Genomic DNA, 26,757 nt, shown 5'->3' on the forward strand with positions numbered 1-26,757 from the left:
CTCATGAAAAATATAACATTTTAGAAATTCGGTGAGCGAGGGAAGGTACAGAAGTTTAAGAATGAGACATATCAGCAATATATCATCAGCACCAAATTTCATTTAACTTCAGGAAGTTTATATCAGATTCAATTGATCCTCTTGGCCTCTCACCTTGAAAGTTATATTAACATTTGGCTAGACATGTGCTGTCTGCTAGGCAGTGTTTAATTTGTAAAAGAATATGTGGAGGGGCCCACAGTTTTTACAGAAGCTGATTATGCTGCCGAACCAGGCAGTACTCCTCTGGAGACTCGCTCACTGTTGTGCACCACCATGTGGCACCAGCATCAATGGCCCTATTGACCCCCACAGCCAGGTTGGACTCTATATTTTTTTCTCAATAATGTTATGCCAGCTTTGGTACTAGTCAGGTAATTTCTATCTTCCAGATAATTCTAAGCCCGGGCCTGGTTTTTTAGGTCTCGGCCTGCATAGGCTGCGCATGCGCAGTCTCGCTGGAGAGATTTTAAGATTTTAGGTGAGCTTCACTATCGGGCTGTAAGCCCCGCCCCTCTTTCCCATTGGCTGGCGTCACGTTTTAGGCTAAACGGTGGCCGGCCATTGGAAAAGAGGTGTTCGTGACGTACACTTTTCTCTTTTACCGATGCGCCCAGAGACCGGAGCTATTCGGCAACAGGTACTCGCCTGAGATCACATGACTGAGACGTGACAAATGTGCGCCAAGTAGTTTTTGAGTACCACTGGGGTGTCAAGCGCAAAAACGGAAAGCACGAAGCTTGCGGAGCACCCTGTCCTTTTCAACACACCTCAGGGACTATCACGCTTGAGACTGGCCCTGCAGGCGATGACAGCCAGCCTCACCAGGCCCAGCTTGTGTACGGCCAGTTGGTACACGCTGCGGCAGGAGTTTTTACACTGGAGCATTAGTAGACACGGTGGAAGCCGACAGCCTCTCTGCGACGTATGTATGGATTCGTGGCACGACCCAACCAATCGCACCAGGACTTGGCCTGGGACTTAATGTAATTTCCAGAAGGCGCCGAGGCCACGCTCGAAGCAGCCATCACACAGCACTCGGCGGGAGAACGCACCTACTTGTGACACCGAGAGCCCCCGGGACTTGCATTCCGTGGGCGCAGTCAGGCTGGGCGATGGCCCGCCAGCTGGCAGCGTGGACGCCTCATTCCGTTCGGCGCGTTGCTTGTGTTCTGGGAGGGCGGGGGCCTTGGGACTGGTCTCTTTTGATGGGCTTCCTAAATTCAAAGCACCGGGCTCTTTGGGGGATAATAAACCACAGGCTGTAACACATCTGCTGCTGCCGCATACTTCCTTGTTCGGAATCTGCCTGCTCTCAATCACTGGTCTCCCCGCCCTGGTCCGACGCGGTTTCACCGTTGCGCGGAGGGCGGGGTAGACAAGAGACAGGTAGTTCCGGTTTTAGCGTAGAACTTCCGGAGGGGGCAGCGGTCTAGTGGCCGGCAGAGGAGATTCTTTATTATCCATTGCCTCTGCGGCCGCGCAGCGGCTGCGCCGCTGGCAAGCCCGTCTGCGCCCGTCCGTGGCGGACCGGGGCCTGGGGCCAGACCCCCTGGCAATTTCTCATCAGGGATGAAATACAGCTTGCTATCCTTACGTCTATTATGCCCTACTATGAGTAGGAACTGCATGCATAGCATAAATCCCAACACTCAAGACCGGCAATGTACATCTTGTGCCTTTAATGCCGGAAAACTTACTGAAAAAAGTGGCAATCACTCCCAGCTATCCCTATCTTTAATTAATTGTAGGTCTATGGGGAAACATAAGATCGAACTGCACGATCTCTTAATGGAAGAACAAACAGATGTTCTATTTGTCACCGAGACCTGGCTTAATGAGGACTCGGCCCCTGATATACTGGAAGCTGTTCCTGAAGGTTTCGGGATTACTAGAATAGACAGACCTACGGGTAGAGGAGGAGGTCTTGCTATTATTTGTAAACACCTCCTACAGTGCTCCCTGTAATCAGTGGTTATAGGGGGTAGTGAAGCAGGTTCTTTTACTATCCGACTGGCAAATAACTATGTCATTAGAGGCCTGCTACTCTATCGTCCCCCGGGACCTGATAAGGGGTTCTCTCAGAACCTCATTGAATATCTAGTCCAACCTGCACTAAAATACGATAAACTGCTTGTACTGGGTGACCTTAATGTACATTTTGAAGACGCCCTTAACCAGGGGGCACAGGAGTTGCGTATGGAATTAAACACTCTACAACTCTCACTTCTATCAGACCGCCCTACCCATAAACAGGGACACTTATTGGATCCCATTTTTACCAACTGGGACGCTGTAAAAGCTAGACCTCCATGCCCTGTTCCATGGTCTGATCACTTTGTGATACCTTTTATGATTCAAACCTCAGGACCTAAACAAACGAAGGAAATCAGAAATGAGCAGCGATGTAGGAGGTGGGCTGGTTTCTCTCAGGAGCGGTACAGAAGGGGGTGTTAATGGACGGAGCACCTGAAGCAATCAAACACTCACACCCAGTCAAAGGATCTGGGTTTAATCCATCACCGTTCTTTAGCCCACGCCGCCACCCCAGTTCAGACATGGCTATATGCAAATCAGTCTGACCCTGTGCCTCATGGGAACAGTCCAGCCCGAACTGCCAAGCCATGCCTTCCCTGGGCCGGAAACTAGCTTCCGAGGACCGGTTTCTGGCATTCCAGCCGTCTTCAGCCGGCTTGCTTAAATCCAGTGGCAAAGTGAGCAAGGGACTCACGTCTGAGCATACCCTGCCACACTTATGGCGGCCAAAAGCGGTACAAAAGGGGGTGGTAATGGACGGAGCACCTGAACCCATCAAACACTCACACCCAGTCAAAGGATCTGGGTTTAATCCATCACCGTTCTGTAGCCCACTCCGCCACCCCAGTTCAAACATGGCTATATGCAAATCAGTCTGACCCTGTGCCTCATGGGAACAGTCCAGCCCGAACTGGCAAGCCATGCCTGCCGTCCATCACCACCCCGTTTTGTACCGGTTTCTCTCAGGAGGCATTCAATGTAGCCCTTTGTCAGGCGGGTCCACCGGATGGACAGGAGGTTGACCAAGTCTGTGCAGCTCTAGATGAGCGCATTATGGCAGCCCTGGACCACACAGCACCTTGGACTAATAGGATGCCCAGAAGGACAGCTAAATCGGCCCCGTGGTTTGGGACAGAACTTTGGGAAATGAAAACCAAGTGCAAGCGTCTTGAAAGTCGCTGGAGGAAGGACTTCTCGGCTACTGTCAAGGAGGAGTATAAGAACCTTATTATGGAATATCACTCACTGATCAGGAAAGCGAAATCCACCTACTTCCAGGAGAGGATTGAGCGAGCTGAAAACTCTACCAAAGAGCTGTTTAAGATTCAGGATGAAATCACCTCCCTGTCTTCTATTGCAGCTCCGATTACAGGCTCTGAGAAATCCTGCAACTTGATTGCGGACTACTTCACTGCTAAGATGGAGCAAATTTATGCCTCCTTCCCTGTCTCAGCACGTGATAACCCAGGGATAACGGAAGATGCCGTGAATTATGCTATCTCTCAACAACTTCATGAATTCTTGGTGCCCAAGCCGGACATTATTAAACAGATAGCTGGGACCATTAAATCTTGGTCTCCTTAAGACCCTGGAACCCCGAAGGTGCTTGAAGGCAGCCTGGACTTCCTAGAGCCTCATATTAGTCACCTCGTGGACCTGTCCTTTAGGCCAGGAGTGGTCCCTACCAGGTGGAAAGAAGCAGTGGTACTTCCATTACAGAAAAACCCCATATTAGTGCAGAAAAACTAGACAACCTTAGAACTATCTCCTTGCTGCCTTATTTTTCTAAAGTGGCGGAAAAAATTGTAAACACTCAATTAACTGAGTATATAGAGAGAAACAACCTCTTACACCCCTCTCAGTCTGGTTTCCGCACTCTCCACTCTACTGAGTCGGCATTGCTATACTCCATTGAAACCATACGGAGAAATGTGGATGATTGACAAACTGCGGCGCTTATCCTGTTGGATTTAAGCGCCGCGTTTGACACGGTTGCTCACCACACACTCCTTCAGGCTTTGAGGAATGCGGGTGTTAAGGACAGAGCGCTCAAGTGATTGGAATCCTTCTTAACTGAGCGCTCTATCCAGGTCATGCAGGGGAAGTTCTACTCCAGAAACATCAAGATGAGGCAGGGGGTGCCTCAGGGCTCGACTCTGAGCCCGACTCTTTTCAATCTTTATATGGCCCCCCTTGCGGACTTTGCTTACAAATATGGGATTAGGACTCTGTCCTACGCTGACAACACCCAATTGGTGGTCTCACTGACCCAAGCCCAACCTGATGCCGACCGCAACTTCAGACTTTGCCTAGAAAATCTGGCGTGCTGGATGACGAGCAACTGTCTGAGGCTTAACGGCTCTAAGACAGAGGTTTTTTTGTTTGGGAGGGCCCCTTCTGTCTGGTCTTCTACCTGGTGGCCCCAGGTGTTGGGTCCCACTCCTACACCATGTGAACATGCTAAAAATCTGGGAGTTTGGGTTGACAATCAATTGTCGTTTAACTACCATACCCAAAGGGTAGCAGGTGCCTGTTTTGGCATCATGCGTAATTTATGGAAAACCTTGGATATCCTCCCTACGACCGCCAGAAGGATTATGGTACAGGCACTGGTAACTTCGCATCTGGACTACTGCAATCTATTGTACCTAGGTGCCAGCGAGAGGTGTATGCGTAGATTGCAGGGCGTTCAGAATGCGGCAGCAAGGCTTGTCCTGATGTGGCCCAAAAGATCATCAGCAAAGGCAGCTTTGTCCTGTCTGCACTGGCTCCCTATTAGGGAAAGAGTGAAATTTAAAGCCATGTGTGTGAGCCATCGTATCCTGCGAAAGAAGGGTCCTGCTTATTTGCATGATCTACTATGCATATATGACCCAATCAGGAAGCTAAGATCCAGTGGAAATGGGTTTGTATGTGTCCCTAGGATCAAGAGGTCCAGGATGGGTGGCCGCTCTTTCCGCCACACGGCGGCTAAAATATGGAACACCCTCCCTCAAAGCCTCCGCTTGGAGGAATCCGAAACTCTCTTCCGGAAGGGTCTGAAGACTCACCTATTCCCAAAGACATGGGGCCATATGTATCAAGCCTTTTTTGATTCGCAAAGGCCGAAATTCGCCGAATTTCGGCCTTTGCGAATCGCAAAAGACTAATTAGCATAAATTGCAATGTATCTAACAATCGCGTCTTAAGGAATCGCAAATACTTGCGATTCCTTAATTTGCCATACCATTTATGGAATCGCAATTTTGCGATTCCTTAAATGCTATGTATGAAGCATTTTACTGTTGCGAATTCAGCTTAAGAAATCGCAATTTACCACCAACTTCCAGTTGGTGGTAAATTGCGATTTCTGTTCAAAATACACTAATTTGTATTTTTGATTGTGGCATGTGACGCACATACATGCCCATAGGGCATGTATGTGCGCCATATGCACACACATGTAATTTACAGGGGTGCAGCAGAGTATCCTTGAGACACCCCTGCACCCTTGCAATAATTCTCAAATTGCGATTAGCAAATTGCGAATTCGCAATTTGAGAATTATTTGGAAATCATTCCTATGGGCCTCTTGGCCCATAGGAATGCATTGGAAATTATTCCTTAATTGCGAATTCGCAAAATGCGAATTCGCAATTAAGGAAGATTAAGGAATCGCTAATTAAAAGCGAATTTCTTCATACATACCATTTTGCGATTCCTAAATAGCGATTCCTTAAAAATCGCTATTTAGGAATCGCAAAACGGAACTATGATACATATGGCCCTTAATCTGTGTTGTACTGTCCGTGGACTTAGTTTTTTTCTGCTCTGATACCTAGCGCGGGGACACACTGGGTCAGTGTAACCAGGCGCTCTACAAACTCCTGTAACATAACATAACATAACATCTGTCAGAGGACGCTTGTGAGCTTATGGGGGCTGGAGGGGAAGAGGATAGGAAAAAATAAACAGACAGGCATAGAAGAATGAGGATGCCCTGCCAACTACAATTGTGAGGCTCCTACTTCTAAACGTTCATCACACTCTCCTTAGTTTCTTGTTAACAAAAGTGTATACAAAAAAACACAGAGGAACCAGATGCGCGTTTGTAAATGCAGTCAACCTAAACACGGCTCACATGGATAGCCCTGAGTCTTCATGAACTGGGAGAGAATACCCTCCCCAGAGTTTGAAGGATTGAAATGAAAGGTACGAATGGCTGCACCGAAAGGTTAAAACAGGGATCCAATTAACAGCATGATCAATGCTTCAATAGTGCAGCAGGTGCAGTGAAACGGAGACACAGTGGTCACTGGTATATTCAGTACCAAGACAGCTGATGGAGACCAATTCTGCTTTCTCAAGGCTCCCTTGCTATACCATTTGTTGAGCTGGAGACATTTCAGTGGGGGTGCGCTTGGGAAATCTCGAAATCGTAGAATAAATATGGAATAATTACATATGTTGTTATGCTGCACTTTCGGCATTCGTTTAACATGGAGCTTGCCATTAGTGTGACTTCTTGGCGCTGTGTATAGTATAATTTTCCTGTTTTCGGTCTCCGTTGTAGTCATTGAACCCGCCTCCAAGTCTTTAAAAGCGGAGCTGATACTGTCAGGTCATTACCATGTGCCCTGCATCGCAGGGGGCGGGCCTGGGCCCACTTCGCTACACTATCAGCATGCGTCAAATCGTGCAAAGCATGAACATTACAAGAGCTCTAAATTAACAGGCTAATATGTTAAGCCCCTAAGTGGAGAGGAAACGCACTATAGGATGCGTATATTATGTTCAGATACACAACTCCCTCCCCCCGTTCTGTACAGGATCCATTCTCTCGCAGTTCGGTTTCGGAGAGGGCAGGAGCCATGGGGTTTAGGGCCTGGCTTAAACTGAGATTTTGAACAGCGGTGTCTGAGCTTGTGTGACAGGCTGGCCGGTGGTAGCATGACAACCACTCATTAAAAATATGGCATGGGTGGCTTCTTACAAATGGGGTTTCCTGGCCATGAGCTAAGGTCTTAACGTTCATTTGTCCTTCACTCGCCAGGGGGCTGCAGGTTTGACCCCAATACCCAAAAGTGGTGCCAAGGGAGTTAGCAGTCACCCTCTGCTGACCATGTAGACCCAAGGGGTTGCAGGCGGGCACACCCATCCACCAGTACCCAGCCCCACCACCGTCTAGCATCCTCGCCTTAAAGCAAAGTCTAGGCCCATCAGTCATTAGCACCCAGCCCCACTGCCCACTAGTGCCCTTGGTCAGCAGAACACTAGCACCCAGGACCATGCGTAAATCGCTGCAGCTGCACAATCACGCAATTCCAGTGGCACTGACTATAGCCACTTCAGCTTTAGCACAGTTCGGATCCATCATGCACAAGCACCCTAGGAATTGTGTGCAGTCACAGGCAACTTTCCACTAGCCCCGAGGACCTTGAGTGCAGTCTGTACCCCTTATACATTAGAACTTAGGTACTTGAGTGTATTCAGCAGTTCCAACCACCCCCTCACATCCATGGGCTTCAGAACAGTCTGATCCTCTCTCGTCAATGCAGTCTGTCGTCACTCTCCGTTAGCACCCAGGTGCACGAGCAACATGTGCCCCACGGTCTTTGGCACAGCCTACCTCCACCATCACCCATTGTCTAGCACTGCCATCGCCCCCACACGCTCATACAGCACCCACAGGATTGCCACTAGGCCCTCTCCTGCCCACTAGCACTCAGGGACACAAGAATGCATGAAACTATAAGCAGACTGGTACTGCAACCAACCGAGGACAAGAGGCAGGTCCCAGCCACACTCTACCACCAAGGGATTAAGAGCAGCCTGCTCGACCACCAGGACTATTCAAGAAACTGAGAGCAGGCTGGCACACTCCCACTTAAAATAACCCAGTCAATTAAAACAGCCAACTTCTGCCAGTTTTCAGCTAGGCGTAGTGGCAGTTGACTCTGCTGCCCCTTATTCCCCCAGTGATTCAGGAGTAGTATATCTTCTGCACTGCGTTTATAGCATTTATTTAGGTATATTTCTATATGTATACATAGATATACATATATAAGCATATATACATCTGCATTTCTATATAAATGCAAAAATAAATGCATGCATACATATACATATAAATGCATACATATGCATGTATGCACACATGTTTACTCATATATGCAAATATATACATATATAAGCATATATATCAAAATATATATGTATAAAACATGCCGCTGTCTGTATATGTATATATATATATATATATTCCTCCACCAACACCGGCATAAAGATCGATCGCTGTCTCAGGGCGGTCTGAGTTGGGTAGCCGGTACCCCAGTAAATTCTCTCCACAACACCACCAAGTAAGGATAGCACTCGGACACCCGGATTGCCTTGCAAGTGATAATTTATTCGGCAGGTAAAAAAACGACGCGTTTCGCCATTACGGCTTGTTCACGAGTGTGAACAAGCAGTAATGGCGAAACGCGTCGTTTTTTTACCTGCCCAATAAATTATCACTTGCAAGGCAATCCGGGTGTCCGAGTGCTATCCTTACTTGGTGGTGTTGTGGAGAGAATATATATATATATATATATATATATATATATATATATATATATATATATATATATTTATCTTTACACATACATATGCACATATATACATATATATATAAATATGTATGCCCATATATAAAAATTCTTATATATACATATTAATATGCATAAAACATGCAATAGTTCTTGCCTTTAATGAAGTTAAAGCCATTTGCTTTGCTATACAATACCATTAGCAAACCAAATGGCTGTAACTTAATAAAAGGCAAGACCTATTGCATTTTCAATGCTTGTTACTACTTTGGGACACATTGCTACTTCCACTTGAGCATCATTCCCCTATCCATTGTGAGATGCCGTCCTTTGGGTATTTCTCACTATTTTATTGTCTCTCTCTTAGTGCCCACAATTCCATTATTACTTTTTTTTGTTTCAGTTTTATATGGCAGGAATTCAACCCGAAGGTCTTGGAGCGCTTTTCATGAACATTCATTTTTGGTAGGCGCGTGGAGATTACGTGATTTGCCCAGAATCATAGGATGTGGAGCAGATGCCAGGACTGGAACCCTGGTTCCCCATCACCAAAGTTGGCAGCTCTGGCTATTATGCCACATCCTCTCGCCCTTTCTTCTAGCCGTGCCAACCAACTCTTAACATTTGCCTTACTTTTAAGGTGGGGCCCTCCTAATCTCTTACAGGGACTGTATCCCAATCCTTGGTCTGTAAGTAACCTTGCTTGTCTGTAATTGAAAGGCATACTGATTTTCTTTCTTTTTGTGCTCTCTACCTTTTCTAATTATGGGTTTCTATTGTTTTTTTTTAGTCCTTGTCCATCTTGTTTTGCTCATTTAATTTGAGAGCCCTGATGATGATCCCTATACCCTTCTAGAAAATCGAAACGTTGACTATTACTACCTTCTTCTACTTGTAAATTCATGAAGTGTGTTTTGTTGTTATTGTTTTTTATGCACATTCTTGGTCACCTATTATCACGTGTGTATCATGCTTATAAGAGCACCGAGCACGTTTCTCACCACACACCCACTGCCCCGCCCCTGACATTTTTGGTCTTGACAAACGAACAAAGGCACATCTCACCACATGTGCCAGCAGAAACCGAGCATGATGGGATGTCAATTCCCTAAGATGGCTGCTGCATCCAACACTAAAGATTCGTGAGCATGGGGCGTGGGCTAGTGGGTGGTCCATGTTGCATTAAATGAACAAATGCCTGAGCTGCCAATCTTTGCCAATCTTTGGGCAGCTTCATTAAGAAAAGTAGACTATATAGGCTCCCAATCAGAGGAAGAGAACAAGGGTTGCTGCAGGGTTGTGTTTACAATTAGGCATATGCTTGATTAAATATGTATACAGTGTGTCTTCAATCATGCCCTCAAGGAAAACACATGGGGAACTGTTAAAATTCTTATGGTGGAAAAGCAGAGTATCTTAATACCGACACACCCCTTACCGAGTGCCAATCACAGACTACTGGAAGCACTCTTACTCCTCGCATGCTAGAAGTCTTGCATTATTAACAGCACTGACAACCACAACACCACCAGAAGTACTCACACACCCTTCACATACTATTAGTCTTGCGCTACCTTCAGTACTTCTTTTCCTATCAGAGCAGCAGACACTTACTACCAGAAGCACTTACAGGAACAAGCATTTACAATGCAATGGTCTCGGCAATATTATAGGTAGAGCTATTGGTATTGGTTTTTTTTTACCCTAAATAAATGGCATTGCAATTTCTGTTGGCATTAGCGAAATATTTTGGATATGTGTTACCTATTGCATTAGCAGAGAGACCTATGTGTAAACTACACCAAATAGTGAAAAAAGGGCTTAGCATTCTAGGAGCGGGGGTGGGGGAAGCTTTTCAGACAAGGTGTTAAGAGAATACAAGGTTAAGTCCCAGCCAATGCTTGTTTTACCCATAGCTGGCTAGCATAAAAGCGCTACTCACTACAAAGAGTGGTATGAGAGTGTGTTAAAATACAAAGCAGGATATATATTTGTTTTGCGCTTTTATATACAGCACACTCAACCCGAATTAATTGGAGAGGTTTACATGAGCATTAGTTACATTACATAAGGTCACATTCATGGTCCCCCTTTTTTTTTTCTAGTCTGGTGACCGGAGAACATAGAGCCTGGCGGTGACTTTTTAACATATAAATAAATCCTACAAAACATATCGCTCCTTTAAAAATGTTGCACACTAAAAACTATTTAAAATAATGTATTTAAATGTGGGTAGCCTTTCCTTGAGCAAAATGGCCTCAGGATCCGGTTGGATTAAAGAGCTTGTTAAATATGATGTCACAGTTGCGTTTACTACGAACATGTTACTTCAGGGAAATGGGTTATTGATTTTCCATCAGCACTTTTAGCAACAAGGGAGCACCGGACCACAAGCAGGCAACAGAGGCACAGGAGCACCGGACCACAAGCAGGCAACAGAGGCACAGGAGCACCGGACCACAAGCAGGCAACAGAGAGCACCGGACCACAAGCAGGCAACCGAGGCACACGAGCACCGGACCACAAGCAGGCAACAGAGGCACAGGAGCACCGGACCACAAGCAGGCAACAGAGGCACACGAGCACCGGACCACAAGCAGGCAACAGAGGCACACGAGCACCGGACCACAAGCAGGCAACAGAGGCACACGAGCACCGGACCACAAGCAGGCAACAGAGGCACTCGAGCACCGGACCACAAGCAGGCAACAGAGGCACACGAGCACCGGACCACAAGCAGGCAACAGAGGCACACGAGCACCGGACCGCAGGCAACAGAGGCACTCGAGCACCGGACCACAAGCAGGCAACAGAGGCACACGAGCACCGGACCGCAGGCAACAGAGGCACACGAGCACCGGACCACAAGCAGGCAACAGAGGCACACGAGCACCGGACCACAAGCAGACAACAGAGGCACACGAGCACCGGACCACAAGCATAAGCATTTCCCAGTTTAGAAAAAAATCGCCTCTTTCAAGGACACTTACCTGCCCCTATCGGCTTGGTGTCTCACTGAAAAGATGAACATGCTGCCGATCCGCGCCCTGCTGGCACGAGGTCCCCCGGGGCAATGATGACTTATTCATGCTCTGCAAAGCACAGTTCACGGAGGTGCGCTGCAGCTGTGGGAGGGAGCCAGCATGCGCACGGGAAAAAATGGCGGACACAAGCGGGTTAATACATTTACCAGGCCCTGGAGACGGCTATTAGCGGAGAGGGAGTGGGGTGGGGAGGGAGCTAGCATAGGAGGGCAAGACACGGAAAGCGGGGCAAAAGGCAGCGGGAGGGGGCGGGAAAAATACACGGAAGGCAACAGAGGCACACGAGCACCGGACCACAAGCATAAGCATTTCCCAGTTTAGAAAAAAATCGCCTCTTTCAAGGACACTTACCTGCCCCTATCGGCTTGGTGTCTCACTGAAAAGATGAACATGCTGCCGATCTGCGCCCTGCTGGCACGAGGTCCCCCGGGGCAATGATGACTTATTCATGCTCTGCAAAGCACAGTTCACGGAGGTGCGCTGCAGCTGTGGGAGGGAGCCAGCATGCTTACGGGAAAAAATGGCGGACACAAGCGGGTTAATACATTTACCAGGCCCTGGAGACGGCTATCAGCGGAGAGGGAGTGGGGTGGGGAGGGAGCCAGCATAGGAGGGCAGGACACGGAAAGCGGGGCAAAAGGCAGCGGGAGGGGGCGGGAAAAATACACGGACAGCGGGAGGAGGGCGTGACACGGAAAGCAGACCTCGTGAGACGTCCGATGTCGGGAAGCGAGCTTCAAAATGGCTGAAAAAAGCTCCGAGATTTTTTTGGATTTGGGGGCGTGGTTTTGCTGTTTTGAGTGACGCATGACGTCACTGTCTAAAGAACAGCAAAAATTACGCCCCCAAATCCGAAAAGGACGGGGCTACATCGGAGTGACGGATCTCTCCTCCAATGGCTGGCCTCCGTTTAGGAAGCCAGCCAATGAAGGAGAGACAGGGCAGGGAGGCGGGACCTTCTGCGCTACTGAGAGTCATTAAATCTCCGGCCTAAGTCTGCGCAAGCGCAGCCTTTTAGGCCTTCGACCTAAAAAGCATTGGTTCTCATTAGAGTTGGCTAAATTTAAACTGTTAAGCTGGCACCTTGAATGACGCAGGCAAAGAATCTGATGCAGAATCTAAAGTGGTCAATCCTCAAACGACTAAGATATTCCAGGCCACATTAAAGAGACTAAATCAGCTTATTGCTGCACATGGCTCCCTTAGGCCTCCAATTTAGCCAATGAGTTATTCTACATAACCAGTGCCCTCTGTCTAGAGTAACGTAGTGTGCAAAAACAATGAGTTGGAATGCTACCCAGAGAGATTGGTAGTGGTTTAAACTATTTGCTAGCATTCTTCCCGTCAACATTTGTCTTTTACACTTTTTGTTATAAGCCAGACCTATTGGCTTTGCCACTACTTAAAATGCATCAAACCCATAATCAACAGCTACTGTTTATTAAAAAGATTATTTCTACTATTTCAGAGCTCTGTTTTTGGCAGTCATTATTTCAGTAAGCCAAGTTTCACCATTTTCGTTTGTGACCAAAAGAGGCATAGGAGAATTTTTAGTTGCAGTAAAACAATTGAAAGGTGAACACTCCGTTTTGAAATAGAAGTAATCAGACCAGTCATTCTCTGTTATAGGCCAATAACGTTCATTTTCCAAATCTTATTAATGGTCACTATTTGCAGATGGTCATTAACTAAAAGCTTGAAAATGCCACAGTGTGAACCATGTCTGTAAGAGCAAGCAATTCCTATTTCATTATTTTCAAAAAGGTATACCCTTTTATCATTAGTTGTAGAATCATCCTTGTTTAAAAGTAACAATAACTCCATAATACTACGGTTGTTCGTATCTGAAGTTAAGATAAATGTCTTCCAGACTACCTGGTTGATAGAGATCACACTGTACTTTATGTACGTGTCCTGGCCCATTGGGGCCCATTGGACAGTTATGAAATATTATGAAAGGATTGTGCCTAATGGGATCAAAGCTAACTTTAGAGAGTTAACTCCAAGATTTTTATAATTGATTTACGTGTGTCTAGTAATGTCCAAAACATAAATAGCAACGTTCTTGGTAAAATAATGGTTTGCTATATGCATTTATAATTGTTATCTAACATTTGACTTTATTCCGATAATTTGTATGTTCCTTTACTTCACCTAAAGAAGTAAACTGTGTCCTTTTCTGTTTGCTGAAGAGATATGAAGGCGTTTAATAACTTACCTTTCTATCTCGACTCATTTTGGCATTTCAGAAATGACACATAGGAACCAATGATGCAGCTGAAGAAACTTAAATGTCATGTGATAGTCTTCTAAATTGGAAAATGCAAAGTCTTCGCTTTGAAAGGTATGTTTAATTTACCTAAGGATATGGAGGATTGTGTCTTTGGAAAACCGATAAATTGAGACCTTACATTTTTTATTTGCATATTCACATTATTAATTGTAATGCAGAGACATTTTGAAAAATGTATCAAATTCTAGGTAAACCGTTAATAGTTATGGTAATCATTTATGTGCATAAACATAAAGTAAATGTATGCCATCTCACGAAGTCTAGTTTCAGTTCTTTCTTCTGTGCTGACAAACAGAATTATAAGCTTTTCTTGGATCTCTAGAAATGAATGTTCTAAGGTGAGGTATTTTCTTGGTTTCCCCCAAGAACCATAGTCTCTTTTATTACTCATTTTGAAAGCTGACATCATTGTGGATGTTTATTAACTCGAAAATGAGCCAAAAGTATCAAAGAATATTAGAGGTTCAGGAATTAACTTAAAAGTTGAGGCTAAATCACAGGTCTCCAAAAGGTTTATTTATGTGCTACCAGTAATTTGCAGGATGCCGCAACATAGCTCACTCATTATGGCCTGTCAGCTAGTTTGTGAGTGTATAGCTGGCCACCTGCTAAGGTAGAACTCTAAATATATTGGTCTTAGTTCTTTGAGGCCTTGGGAGTTAACACTGCAAGGCCATTCAGCCCAACCAACGTCTAAAAAAAGTATTCCTTCTTTTGTTCTTTCTTTCACTACTTTCTTTCTCTCCATTCTTTCTGTTCTTTCTTTCGGTCTCTCTTTTACTCATATTGTTTATCCTCCCTCTTCATTGTTCCTACCTTTCTCTCCTTCCTTCTCCATTTTTCTTTTTCATTCTTCTTGCTTTCCTTTCTTTGGTACTTTCCTAATTCTTTCAGTCTTTCCTTCTGTGTCTTTCCTTTTATCTCTCCTTTATTTTTGTATTGTCTGTTTCTTTCTTTTTCTGACTTTCTCTTTCTTTCTTGCTTCCTTTGTTTTTCATTTCTTTTTTAATTTCTCCCTGTCTCCCATTTTCATTCTTTTTCTTTCGTACTATATTTGTTGCCTCATTTTCTCTCCTTTGGGTCTCCCTTTTGTTCTATCTAAATTTCTCTTTTTCTTTATTTCTCCTACTGTTTCCTTCTTTCACTTGCTACTTTTTGTTTCTCATTTCATCTGTTTTCCTTCACTGCTTTTAGTTTCCTGCTTTTGTCTTTAAACTTCTTTTTCTTCCTTAATTCTTTCTTACTTCTTTCGCGTTCCCTTGCTTCATCCTTTCACTCCTTTTCTTCCCTTTATTCTCCTTTCATACTTTCCTTTTCTCTCTCTCTGTGCCTCCCTTTGTTCTTCCTTCTTGTTATCTTTCTGTAATTATTTTCCTTTTTACTTACCATCTTTATCTACTTACTTTTGTTATTTTGGGCTTGCTCTGTCTTTGTTTCCTTCTTTCTGACATTCTCACCTTTGTCTCTTTTCTTTCATTCTTTTTTTGTTTCTCCTATTGTTATTTCTTTATTCCTTTGTCTCTTTCTCCCCTCTTTTACCCTTGTCTATATCTTCATCTATATATTTGTATCTTTTCCTTTGTCTTTCTCCTTTATTTTTTTTCTATTTTTTTCTTTTTTGTTTTAATTTTTCTATTTCTCCGATACTTTTTTCCTTGTTCCTCTTTCATTTTTCATTCTTCTTCTTCCCATTAATTTCTATTTAATCATTTTTGTTTTCTTCCTTTGTCTGTTTGCACTTAACTACTTAAATCAATCTCTTCATGCACTCATTTGTACAGCATGATTGTATGACAGATATGTCCTGTGAGGAGAATGACTGCAGGGTTATGTTAAAAGTTTAGAAAGCTTTGAAGCTGCATGGTCCTCACAAGAATATATTTTTGCATATGGTCCTCTGTGTAAACTTTCTGTTTATGCTCTTTTGTGAAGGTAAACAAATGAACTCGAAGGCAATTGGTCAAGCGGTGCTCTCAAGCTGAGAGCAGTATCATCACTGCTTAATTTGTAAAACAAGTGCCGGTGGTCGCAGATTTCTCAGAAGTCGGTGACCAGCACTGCCTAACACTGGAGTTGCTCAATATCAGGCTGCGTAGTCTAGATTCCACCTCCTGCTACTTCCGCCCACCTTCCGACTCGTCCTGCCCCTTTGTTTCAGCCTTGAATGTAATTTTTCATCTCTACTTTCTCCTTTTCTAACTATTTTTCTCTTTCCCTTCCTCTTTTTCTTCTTCTCTGCCTTGATTTCTGTTGTTCTGTATCAAAGTGGCCGTTGTGAAACATGAGTGAGCATCTGTAGGCCCCAGTTGCAATCCCCGACCCAGATTAACCAATGACTATCATAATACCCCACAGATGAGCCTTTTGTGATTCAGCTGTTGTGCCATTAATGTTGAATGCTCACTCAGAAGAAGTATGTTGTCTGCAAACATTATCAATGTATATTCTGCATTACCAGTTTTAGCACCCTCAATACATTTGCAGTGGGCACCCAGTATTACTGCCCTTGTAAAGCTAAATATGTCCAGTTTGAAGTCCTTTTACATCATAACACGATCCTCCAGGAAGTCATGGAAAGCTTTTAAGCCATTAATAAAAATCTCTTACATTCCTAGAGTTTTGATAAGGTACAGGCTATTCGTGTTATCAAATTGTTTCTCCGCATCTAGATCCAATTCAGAAAGTGACTGAGGCAAGGCTTATTCAGTTGGCCATTTTTCTCATGTAATATTAAAACTGTTAATAAATCCTGTATGCTAATGATTGACTTCTTGATTACTTTTCTGAGCCTCCTTGCCACAATATCTATATTTATGCAATTAAATTATTGAAAGATATGAGTATAAAATGTTCACAGTTTTGGTGATTCGTATGTGGTGTTGGAAGTAAAGTCACGTTATAAGACTTCATGGATCAGGAAAGACCCTAACTAGTAACAGAGCCAATTCAACTTTAAACTTTAAAAAAAAAAAGAAAGATTCCGTCTCAGCCCATTCAGCGATAGATAGTTCTTTTCTTTTTTTAAAGGATCAAGAGTCATTGTTGTCTCAGAATCAATAGAGGGTTTTCCTTCTATGCATGGGTATGCGTGGTTTCTTTAAAAAAATAAGAGTGCTTATAGCCTCGATCTTTTGCTGATTAGAAGGGTATCATACAAAATTGCAAAGTCCTCTTTAGATTTCTTTATTCTTTTTTTTTTTTTTTTTTTTTACTTTATTTTTCCCAAGGGTTGCATACAGGAATAAAATGGTCAGTACATTGCAGAGTATAATATCGGCAGCAGTAAGAAGAACATGCACATCAAACCAAGCGTACACAATAGCAGCAAATGATGTAAATGGACTACACATTGCGGGCATATATCAATGACAAGACAAATGCAACCAAAACAGAGATTTGCATTATTAGACGACAGCGTCACCCAAAGGAACGGAGACGTCGTATGCAACACAACAACGCCAACGGCAGCCATCGAAGGTTGATCGTTAACACACACATATTTACCAAAACTCTTGTCTAGCCAACCCCCTCAGGAACAATACCAGTTGGTGTCTGTGAGTGTTGATTGGATCTTTTCTTGGCAATGTATTCCCTATACGGGCCTCAGATGTCCACTGGTCTTGACAAGCTAGGAATCAGAGTGGAGTATTCTTTACTTACAGAATGCCAAACTACTAAGCCATGCTCTCAGCGTTGGAGATCTCTTGCTGCCCTATAGCAGAGCACAGGGGCGGTGGGTGAGACTTGAAAGTGGTGGGGCATAAAGTGATTTGCATACAGCACCGTAGTGAGCAAGCGCTGCGAGACAGCCCGAACCCCAAAAGGGGGGTTTGGGGTGGTTACCCCCCAAGAAAATTTTGAGAAAAAAAAAGAAAAATCGTGCATTTTCAAGCAAATTTGAGAAAGCAGGAAGGTTAATAAAGAAATTGTGAAATAGATGGCATAACATAGGTAGCTGCTTATTCAGTATAACCACAGAACTTCATACATTCCGTCAAAGGTTTGTGTCCAAGAGGCTTCAAATGCCTGGGGACGCTGGTGGTATCTAACTCTTGGACTCAAGGCTTTTCATCACAGTGGCTACTGGGACCCTGTTCTATGGGCTAGAGCCATAGACCCTACACGGTCATCTGGCTAAGGGCCTTCAAAGATTTGTCCTACAAGGTTCAAGGTCGTACACTTTGAAGGTACGGTGGCCGGTGGTGTCCTCCAGGTGCTGCAGTCTGCTCTGCAGTCTCATGGGTTACAGCCCCCTGAGCTGCAGGACCTGCTACAGCTACACATTCCTTGCGTCAAAACCCGGGGAAACTTTTCCTCCCCAAACTGCTTTCCCATTGGGTGCTCCCTCAAAGGCGGGAGCCCAAGGCCCACAATGCAGTTGGCGCCTTTGGTGGCATTGTCATGAGAGACAGGAGTAGCCAAGGGGCAAATCTAGTCTCAAAGAATTGTGGGAACATTTGCTTCAAATGACGTATTTTTCAGTGCCTTTTACCTAAGCATCATTAGAAAGTGCATTTGTTTTAAAAGCGGAGCGGTAAAGACATAACCATGCAGCTACAACGCACTGAAACAGCTCAAAGACGTAGATACGCACACATACAAAGCTCGCAGAGATATCAATCACATACACTATACATGCACAGACGTGGGCACTTTACACACACAGACATAGGCACACAGACACAACACACACCCAGACATGGTAAAACAGACTGTGCAAAGACACAGTACACATTCAGACACAGGCCCAGCACACTGTTCACACTGCACAGACACAGGAATACGCCCATGATTTTACACAAACACACAATGCACAGGCATACCACGTAAAAAGTGCATAGACAGTAGACACACAGACTTGGGTACACAGAAAAAGCACACATATAGACATGATCACACATGGCACAGTAATATATCCAAGGTCTAAAATGCATATATCCACAACACAGAGACATAGTAAGACACAACAACTAGACATCCCATACCCTTCCAGCTTGCCTGACCTCTTCCAGAATCCTCCTGGGCCTTTTTGGCTGCTAGGAGAAAGGTGGCCTCATGGCGATGCTGCTGCTTGTTGAACTAGCTATAAAGGAGCCAAAATAGTCAGCCACGCCACAGAAACACTTGATCGAATTGTTAGCGCTCTGAAAGCTACCAACAAGGCAACAACCTAGCGAGAAACGCATCTCAACGATCTGGACATTTACCAAGCACAAGCAGAACGTTCCCACAGTACCATGGGACAGCCAGGTCCAGTGGCAGCAAGCAGGATTGGAACTGATAAGTGTGCTTTTGAACAAGTCTTTTTGTCTTGGTTTTCCTCAAAGAAGATCTTGTTTGCGGTTTTTCTAACTGTTCTCTTTGTGTTGATGTGCCGAAGCTCGAAGTGCTTAATTTGAAAAACAATGAGTGCAGTTGCCCAAAGTGCTGCTCAGAAGCCCGATCGGCTCTGTTAAGTGTCAGAGAGTAGAATGCCAAGGCTGTGTAAACCTGAGTCCACCTCAAGGCTTTAATCCACTCCCTATGACTGGTTTTCAGTATTTCTCTTCTTCATTCTTCCCCGTTGGTGCGTGTTTCCTTCTGTTCCTCTTAGTAGAATGCCTGCATCCAATATAAGGGAAATTAATATACTGAACTACGATGCTTTATTAAAAGAAACTGAGGCCCTCCTTAAAAAATGGCATAAGGTACCTTTAAATCTTATTGGGAGAATCAACCTTATTAAAATGAATATCTTGCCAAAATTTTTATACTTATTTAGATGTATACCGTTGAAAATAAACACAGTCTTTTTCAGAAAACTAGATGGTATACTGGGCAGCTTCATTTGGGGCTATAAAAAGAACCGAAGAGCACTTTCCTCTCTGAAACTCCCGTTTATAAAAGGAGGGCTTAATTTCCCAGATTTCCGATCGTATTATATCGCATCATTTTTGGGGCGGATACAGAGCTTATTTAATTCCAATAACCCATACTTTTTTCATCAATTTATGCTGGGGCCAGAATGCTTGCAGTTTTTGGCTAGAAGTAATGATCCAAATTACTTCAAAAGAGTGAGGTTTAAGACTGCAAAGGACATAATTAACATCTGGAGGATACTTATGAATCAGAATAAGCTATCATTTTATCACCCACTCTTAAGTCTTTGGAACAACCCAGGCTTACCTAGTATTTTTTCTGATTCCGGGGGTAAAATATGGGAGAGTCAAGGTATATCGAAACTTGGGGATCTTTACGGTTCCTCATGCTTTTTGGAGTTTGAAACATTAAGGTTATTGTACAAATTACCAGAACATACTTACTTTAAATACACACAAATTCGTGATTTTTTGGTAAGAAAATTAAAAATGAAAGAGATTCTGGATTCGGATTTTTGGCAATGTCTGTACAAGGGAGAGGAAAATCAAATAGTAACCATTAGTGAGGGATACAAATGCCTTACTGAAAATAAACCAGACGAGTGTCCAAAAATAGCAGAGAAATGGGCCCTTTGCTTTCCAACAGGTATCACTTCGAATGAAATATCTTACTCCTTAAAGAAAATTGATACGCTGGTTCACTCTTCAAGCTTAAAACTGCAAGCGTATAAAACAATCTGCCAACTTTACTACACTCCTCTGCAAATAAGCAAATGGTCCTTGAATAATGGCTCTAACGATCGAACCAAATGCCCCAAATGCCATTTACAAGCTGCAGATCTAGAACACATGTTGGCTCTATGCCCTGCGCTAGCTTCATTTTGGAATAGTATAGGGAAGATATTGAGATTGAAATTGCTAATTGATGCACCTTTAACATCCGAAATGATACTGCTAGGTATACAGACTAACCCTACACCTTTTCAAGATCTAATTTTTATTGTGCTGGCATGTGCAAGATTAGTTTTGGCCAGAGTTTGGATAGCTGATCAAGCACCTAATGTGAATGAATGGTGGTGCTTGGTTAAAGAGATACATCATATGGAGCTATCGTTAGCTAGGAAAAGAGGAGTGAAAGCAATGATTAAAGTAAAGAGAATATGGGGAGACATGTTTTATATACCCGACATTAACTAACTTGATTTGAAGTCGTGCTTAACTCAAAATCTGATAAGATTGTATTTATTTGTGTAAACCCCTTTTTTTTTTATATAATTATTTTTCATTTGTCTGTCTGAGAATTGATTATTACTTACTAGCTATGGTAAACTGCTTTTTGTAGTAATCTTTAAAGACATTGGAAATTATGTACAAAAATTTTTTGAATGTTCTGTTTAATTCTGCCTGTGATATCCATTAATAAAAAGGTTTAAAAAAAAAAAAAATTGTAGAATGCCTGCTAAGAAAAAAAATTAAGTGCCTGTCCCCCAAAACGCTGGTTCAAATTAAGCACTGGAAGCTGGTTTTCTTTTTGCACTTTCTAAGTCTCCTAGCGCAAAATACAATATGCTCTCAACTCGCCCGCTGGCAAATAAATAGGGATGCATACCGAGGCTTGACACACCCCTGACCTTTTTGACACTATTTCTTGCTTGCGTTCTTTTTCATATTTATGGCATGAGGGCTTCTCTTTCGAGGCACCATTAAGCCTTTTTCTAATCATTTTATTCATTTTTTTAACAAATTATTAATTATATTAAATTGCTTCTTTGACCTGTATTTATTGCTACAGCACGCTGCATTTATAAATAACTATCTTTTGTACCTGAAAATATCAGCTATTTTTGCACAATGTTGAGTGATTCTATTGGGGAAGACATTTAGGGCATCCCATAAATGTGTGAGTATGGTGGAAAGGAAATAAAGTAAGTGTTCTTTAATCAATAGCAGCCTTTTCAATCTTTTGTACCGGCAGAGAGAAGCATATCCATCCATCGCAATAATAACGTATGTTATTGAGCACTTGTGCTTTGCCTGCGAATGCCGTTGACAGCCATACCTGAGCTCAGTTATACTCATTTCATCGACCTCGGCAAGGAAGGATGTGACGCAGAGCAGGTGGTACTTGCTAACGTCCATGTTAATCGCACAGTTCTGCAGCCTTCGTACTAACTCAAGAAGCGTATGAATTCACAGGTTGTTGAAACAAAAACAAACACAGCCAACAGTGGGTATCGAAGGCAACCTAAGCAGCTGAATGCCGACTAACTGAGCATAACTGACACACTTATCCTATCAAGGTGGCAAGTTTTCGCTTAATGTTGACCCCTCCCCCACCTGCGATGCAGTGACACTTTCCGAGGATTTACAACTGTATCAAAAACTGTTAAATCATAGGAACTAGGTCCAGAGTGGGGCGAGCCAGAGAGCAAACGAGTGTGCTGTTTCATTCCTGCAGATATAATCTTTTGGAAGAAGATTAATGGGTTCTTGGTGGAGTCCCACGTGGCTCAAGTGTGAAGAGGAAAGCACGCTAGTTTGCATCTGGCTGTGGAGCAATAGAGGGGTGATGGAGGGCCGAGGTGAGGGTGTCGTGAGAAGGGCGGGGCTTCAGTAAGAAACGGAGGCCAATAAGCAGTAGAAAGAAGACAATGGACAACGCCAAGAACTTTGGGAGTAGCGGAGCAAGAAAGGGAGACTGCGAAAACTGACAAAATTCAGAGAAGATGGAGAGACAAGAGAAAGAAATGTAGAGAAGAAACAATAAACTAGTATAGAAGGAGAGCGTAAGCAAGATCGCGAGAGGAAGGTAACTGAGTGAACAGAGACGTTAAATTAACAGAAAGTAGGTCAGGAGGAGCAAAACAACGGGCCAAGAGATAAAAAAAATAGAGCCAAATGATCGAGAAGGAAAGTAGGAACACACGAGAAGAGAAGGAAACAATAATAGATTCAGTAGAAAAAGGGAGAAGAAGAAATAGCGTGGGAAAGAGAGAGGCAGCGAAAACACGAAATAATACCAGAGAAAAGGAGATGACAGAGAAAGTGCACAAGGGTGAAATATAGAAAAAAGATAATGGCAAGAAAGTGAACAGATGAGAAAGACAACGAAAGTAAAACGGTGAGATAAAGAAATAGAAGGGGAGAGAGGGAGAAAGAGAAACAAGTGGGGGTGGGCGATTGGTAGACGCTTCACACAGTGGGTCACTCACCAGCCTTCCTTCGGCCTTCTGATACAGGCATTCCTGGCCGAGCGCTTCCAGGCTGTCCCCTTCCTTCTTTATAGATCTTCAATCCTTCCGCTCCACCGCAGGGTCCCACAGAGCTCCTCCGTGTGCCCAGTCCTTGGAATGACCCCCAATGCCTCTTCGGAGTTCATCGTTTCAACACACACACAGCCACAACACAGTTAATAAACCACTACTAACCAGCTCGAGTGACGTGACGGTCTGACGGACGGACAACAACAACGACGAACTCAGTGTTAGAGTAGAGAGTCCAGTGAAGTCAAGTAGTGACGGTCTGCTGCCTGGCCTGCGCGCACGAGACAGAGAGGGATCCCCCGCCCCCTACAGAACCTTAAGTACAGCGCAACTAGGAAACGTTACGGTGCTCACGTCCCCGAATCATGGCCAATCACTGAATGGCTTCACATGCTGAAGTCACAGTGATTGGCCATCATGCCATGACTGATAAAGTGCTGAGCCTGCCCCAGTGTGCCACCCACCCAAGTGCGGCATCCAATAATGGATTGCCTGTATTTCGGCACGGTGGACCAGCCAATCCAGGCGCTGCATAAGCGCCAGGATTGGCTAGGGGGGCACACAGACTACTCGCCCTGGCGCCTTATCAAAGGACGGGGCCCAGCCAAAGACACACCCCCTGGCCCCTTCGGACCCTCTCAGTCAACTTGACGAAGTTGACGGCTAAAGCGCATGCGCGGGCAAGTTTCCGCCCGAAATTCCACAAGCGCAGCAGAGTCAGTCGACTCAGACACTGATGTTGTTGTAACCCAGCCCACCCCCTGCGCACTCCCTATTTCATCGGGTCTGTCCCGGTCGGAACCCTCGATTGAAGCACTGCATTTTATTTAGGTGCTCTCTCTCTGCTGCAGCCGCAGGTGTGTCCACCAGGCTTAGTGGGGCTACGCCCCTACGCCCCAATGAACGCACCGCGGCTGGCAGAGCAACCTCCCTTTTGGCCAACAGGAAGCCCAACGCTGCTAGTTTCCTGATTGTCCGAGGGAAATTGGCCATGTAACCCATGAATGCGATCTCAGGGGTGGGTATTAGCTGCATGGAGAGTATGTCGCCGAGTGTGGCATGTATCAAGGACCAGTATTGGTATATTTTGGGGCATGTCCAAGAGAGGTGAGCAAAATCCGCAAAAGGAGCCCCACATTTCTGGCAGTGGTGGGGCCTATTGGGGTCAATTCTATGTGAACGGGCCAGTGTATGATACATTCTGCGAAGAAACTTAAAATGGAGGAGTTTGTGCTTACTGTTTAAAGAGATCTCTTTTGTTGCCCTACAGCACTGTTCCCATTGGTCATCAGTAATGGGTTTACCCAGATCCACCTCCCACGCAGCACACACCTTCGTGTCAGATATAGGCATGGATGCACTACATTGCTTGTACAATTTAGAGACCAAATGTGCACCGGTAGGATTTTGGATAAGCAGCGTCAATAGTGGGGTCGGTTCAGGAGCAATTGGGAATGAAGGATATGTGGCCCGAAGCATGGATTGTACACGTGTCAAAACAAAGGTGTCCATAAAAAAGCGTTGAGAGAATCGGGCATCCTCCAACACCGAAAAGGCGTGGTCTTCGGGGAACAGGTCACCTATCGTGTGAATGTGAAATTTTTCCAGCGTGCATTGAATCAGTATCTCACCCGTAATAGGAAACAGTGAGGGGTTAGGTAGGGGTAGCGCTGGAGAGTACAGCCGTTCAAGGCCCAACAGTCTGCACAGTCTGTCCCATGCCCAGCATGTGGTCGATACCGTTTGAATGACGTGGGGTTCCCGAGAGAATACAGTAGGTAAAATAGTGGAAAAGTGACGAGGGAGAACCAGGCCGGCCTCTGGCTTCAAATATGGGAAGCGGGCATCTGGATGGAACTAGACATGTACGTAACAACATTGTGCAATCAAATAATATAATTAAAAATCTGGGACCCCTAAGCCCCCTCTGGTATGTGGTAGGGTCAGAACCCGCCAGCTCACCAAGGTGTCCTATCCCCCCAGATGAGGCACAATAATAATGTACGTAACTGCGAAAAGAAGGATTTGGTGAGCAGGATGGGTATGTTATTAAAAAGATACAAGAACTGCTGGAGGACTACCATTTTAATAATGGCAACCCTCCCAGCCATTGACAATGGCAGACAGAGCTATTTCACGATCTGAGACTCAAGAGAACTGATCGCCCTACAATAGTTTAGCCTAATCATGGTAGAGGTATCTAAATGGACATGGATACCAAGATATTTGACCGAGTCCTGGCACCATTCGAGCGGAAATGCACAAGTCCAGGTAGTCGTACTGGCTGTAAGTGGGAAGATAACCGACTTGTGCCAGTTGATGTTGAGCCCAGAAAATTTACCGAAACAAATTATTTCCAAAATGAGGGGTTTGAGATTGAGCTGGGGCATCCTAACATATAATATAGTGTCATCCGCATAGAGCGAGATTAAAAGGGGGCAAGTGCGGAACTGCAGGCCACGATGTAGGTGTTTTTCTTGAAAATTGTACCAGGGGGTCCATTGCCAAAATAAAAAGCAATGGGGCTAGGGGGCAGCCCTGTCGCGTACCCCGGGACAAAGTGAAAGCGCCAGAAATAGTGCCGTTTAGGCGCAATCTAGCAGTTGGCTCAGTGTATAACAAAGCCACTCTGGAGACAAAGCACTCCGGCATGCCCATGCGTCTCATAATGGACAGGAAAAAAGGCCACTCTAGGGAATCAAATGCCTTCTCCGCATCTAGCAGGACGGCGGCAGCAGGCATGGTTGGGTCGATCCTATGCAAGACAGTAAACAAGGTCCTCAGATTTAGGGAAGTGGACCTATGTGGCACAAAACCTGACTGTGGTGGCGAGATCGACTCCATTAATAAGGAGTCAAATCGCAATTTCCTTGACCAGTATTTTATAATCGAGGTTCAATAAAGACAACGGCCTATAGGAGCTACACAGTTTAGGGTCTCTGCCACGCTTATGAAGGAGAATAATGACCACTTCTCTGTTGGAGGAAGGCGACCCACTTCCAACGCCTCAGCATACACCTCCAGCAATCATTGAACCAAGATGTCTTTGTATGCTTTATAAAAATCAGCGGAAAAGCCGTCAAGGCTCGGAGCTGAGGAGCCCCGCAGTGCATCTATGGCCTCCATAATGCTGTCCTGGGTAATGGGAACAGCCAAAAAGTCCTGCATGTATCTTTCTAAATAAACCATTGCAATCTCTGCCAGATAGTCCCCATGATCACGCTGATCTCCAGAGATTCTGGATGTATATAGTGTCTTGTAGTATGTAAGAAAGGAATCGCATATATCTGGGGTAGAATGTAGTGTCATGTGGGCCTATGATTTCCATGATGTAAGATGAGTCCCGATGGGGGCGCAGGGTCTGAGCCAACAATCTACCAGGTCTTTTGCCTTCACCATAACGCTGCACGGCATTTTGCTTGTTTAGAAACAATAACTCACGTTCTGCGGTTTCCCTAAATTCGAGCATCAGTGCAAGGTGTCTAGCCTCACCTGTACTGGAGGCAGTGATCATTAATTGTCGGTCCAAAGAGGCGATGTCCGTTTCAATGCGATCCAAAGTGGTGCGCAAAACCCGTAGCACACCAGCATTTTTCGCAATACATTCGCCTCTGATGTAGGCCTTGAATCCCTCACAGAGAACTGCCCAGGTGTCCA

The 26,757-nt window shown here is 44.6% G+C and overlaps 1 protein-coding gene across 2 annotated transcripts in view; it reads left to right on the forward strand.

The window, feature by feature from the left end:
* Positions 1 to 26,757, forward strand: part of DIPK1A (divergent protein kinase domain 1A) — a 453,960-nt gene that overhangs the window by 111,642 nt on the left and 315,561 nt on the right. Inside the window, exon 2 of one of the 2 annotated variants that reach the window (XM_086953926.1) lies at positions 13,936 to 14,030. The exons of the other annotated variant lie outside the window; for it this stretch is intronic. The gene's annotated coding sequence lies outside the window, so the exon portion shown is untranslated. The remainder of the gene's footprint in view (positions 1 to 13,935; positions 14,031 to 26,757) is intronic. 2 annotated transcript variants of the gene reach the window in all.

This window comes from Lissotriton vulgaris, chromosome 1_1 (genome assembly GCF_964263255.1).
Source record: "Lissotriton vulgaris chromosome 1_1, aLisVul1.2, whole genome shotgun sequence".
In the NCBI taxonomy this organism is placed as follows: Eukaryota; Metazoa; Chordata; class Amphibia; order Caudata; family Salamandridae; genus Lissotriton; species Lissotriton vulgaris.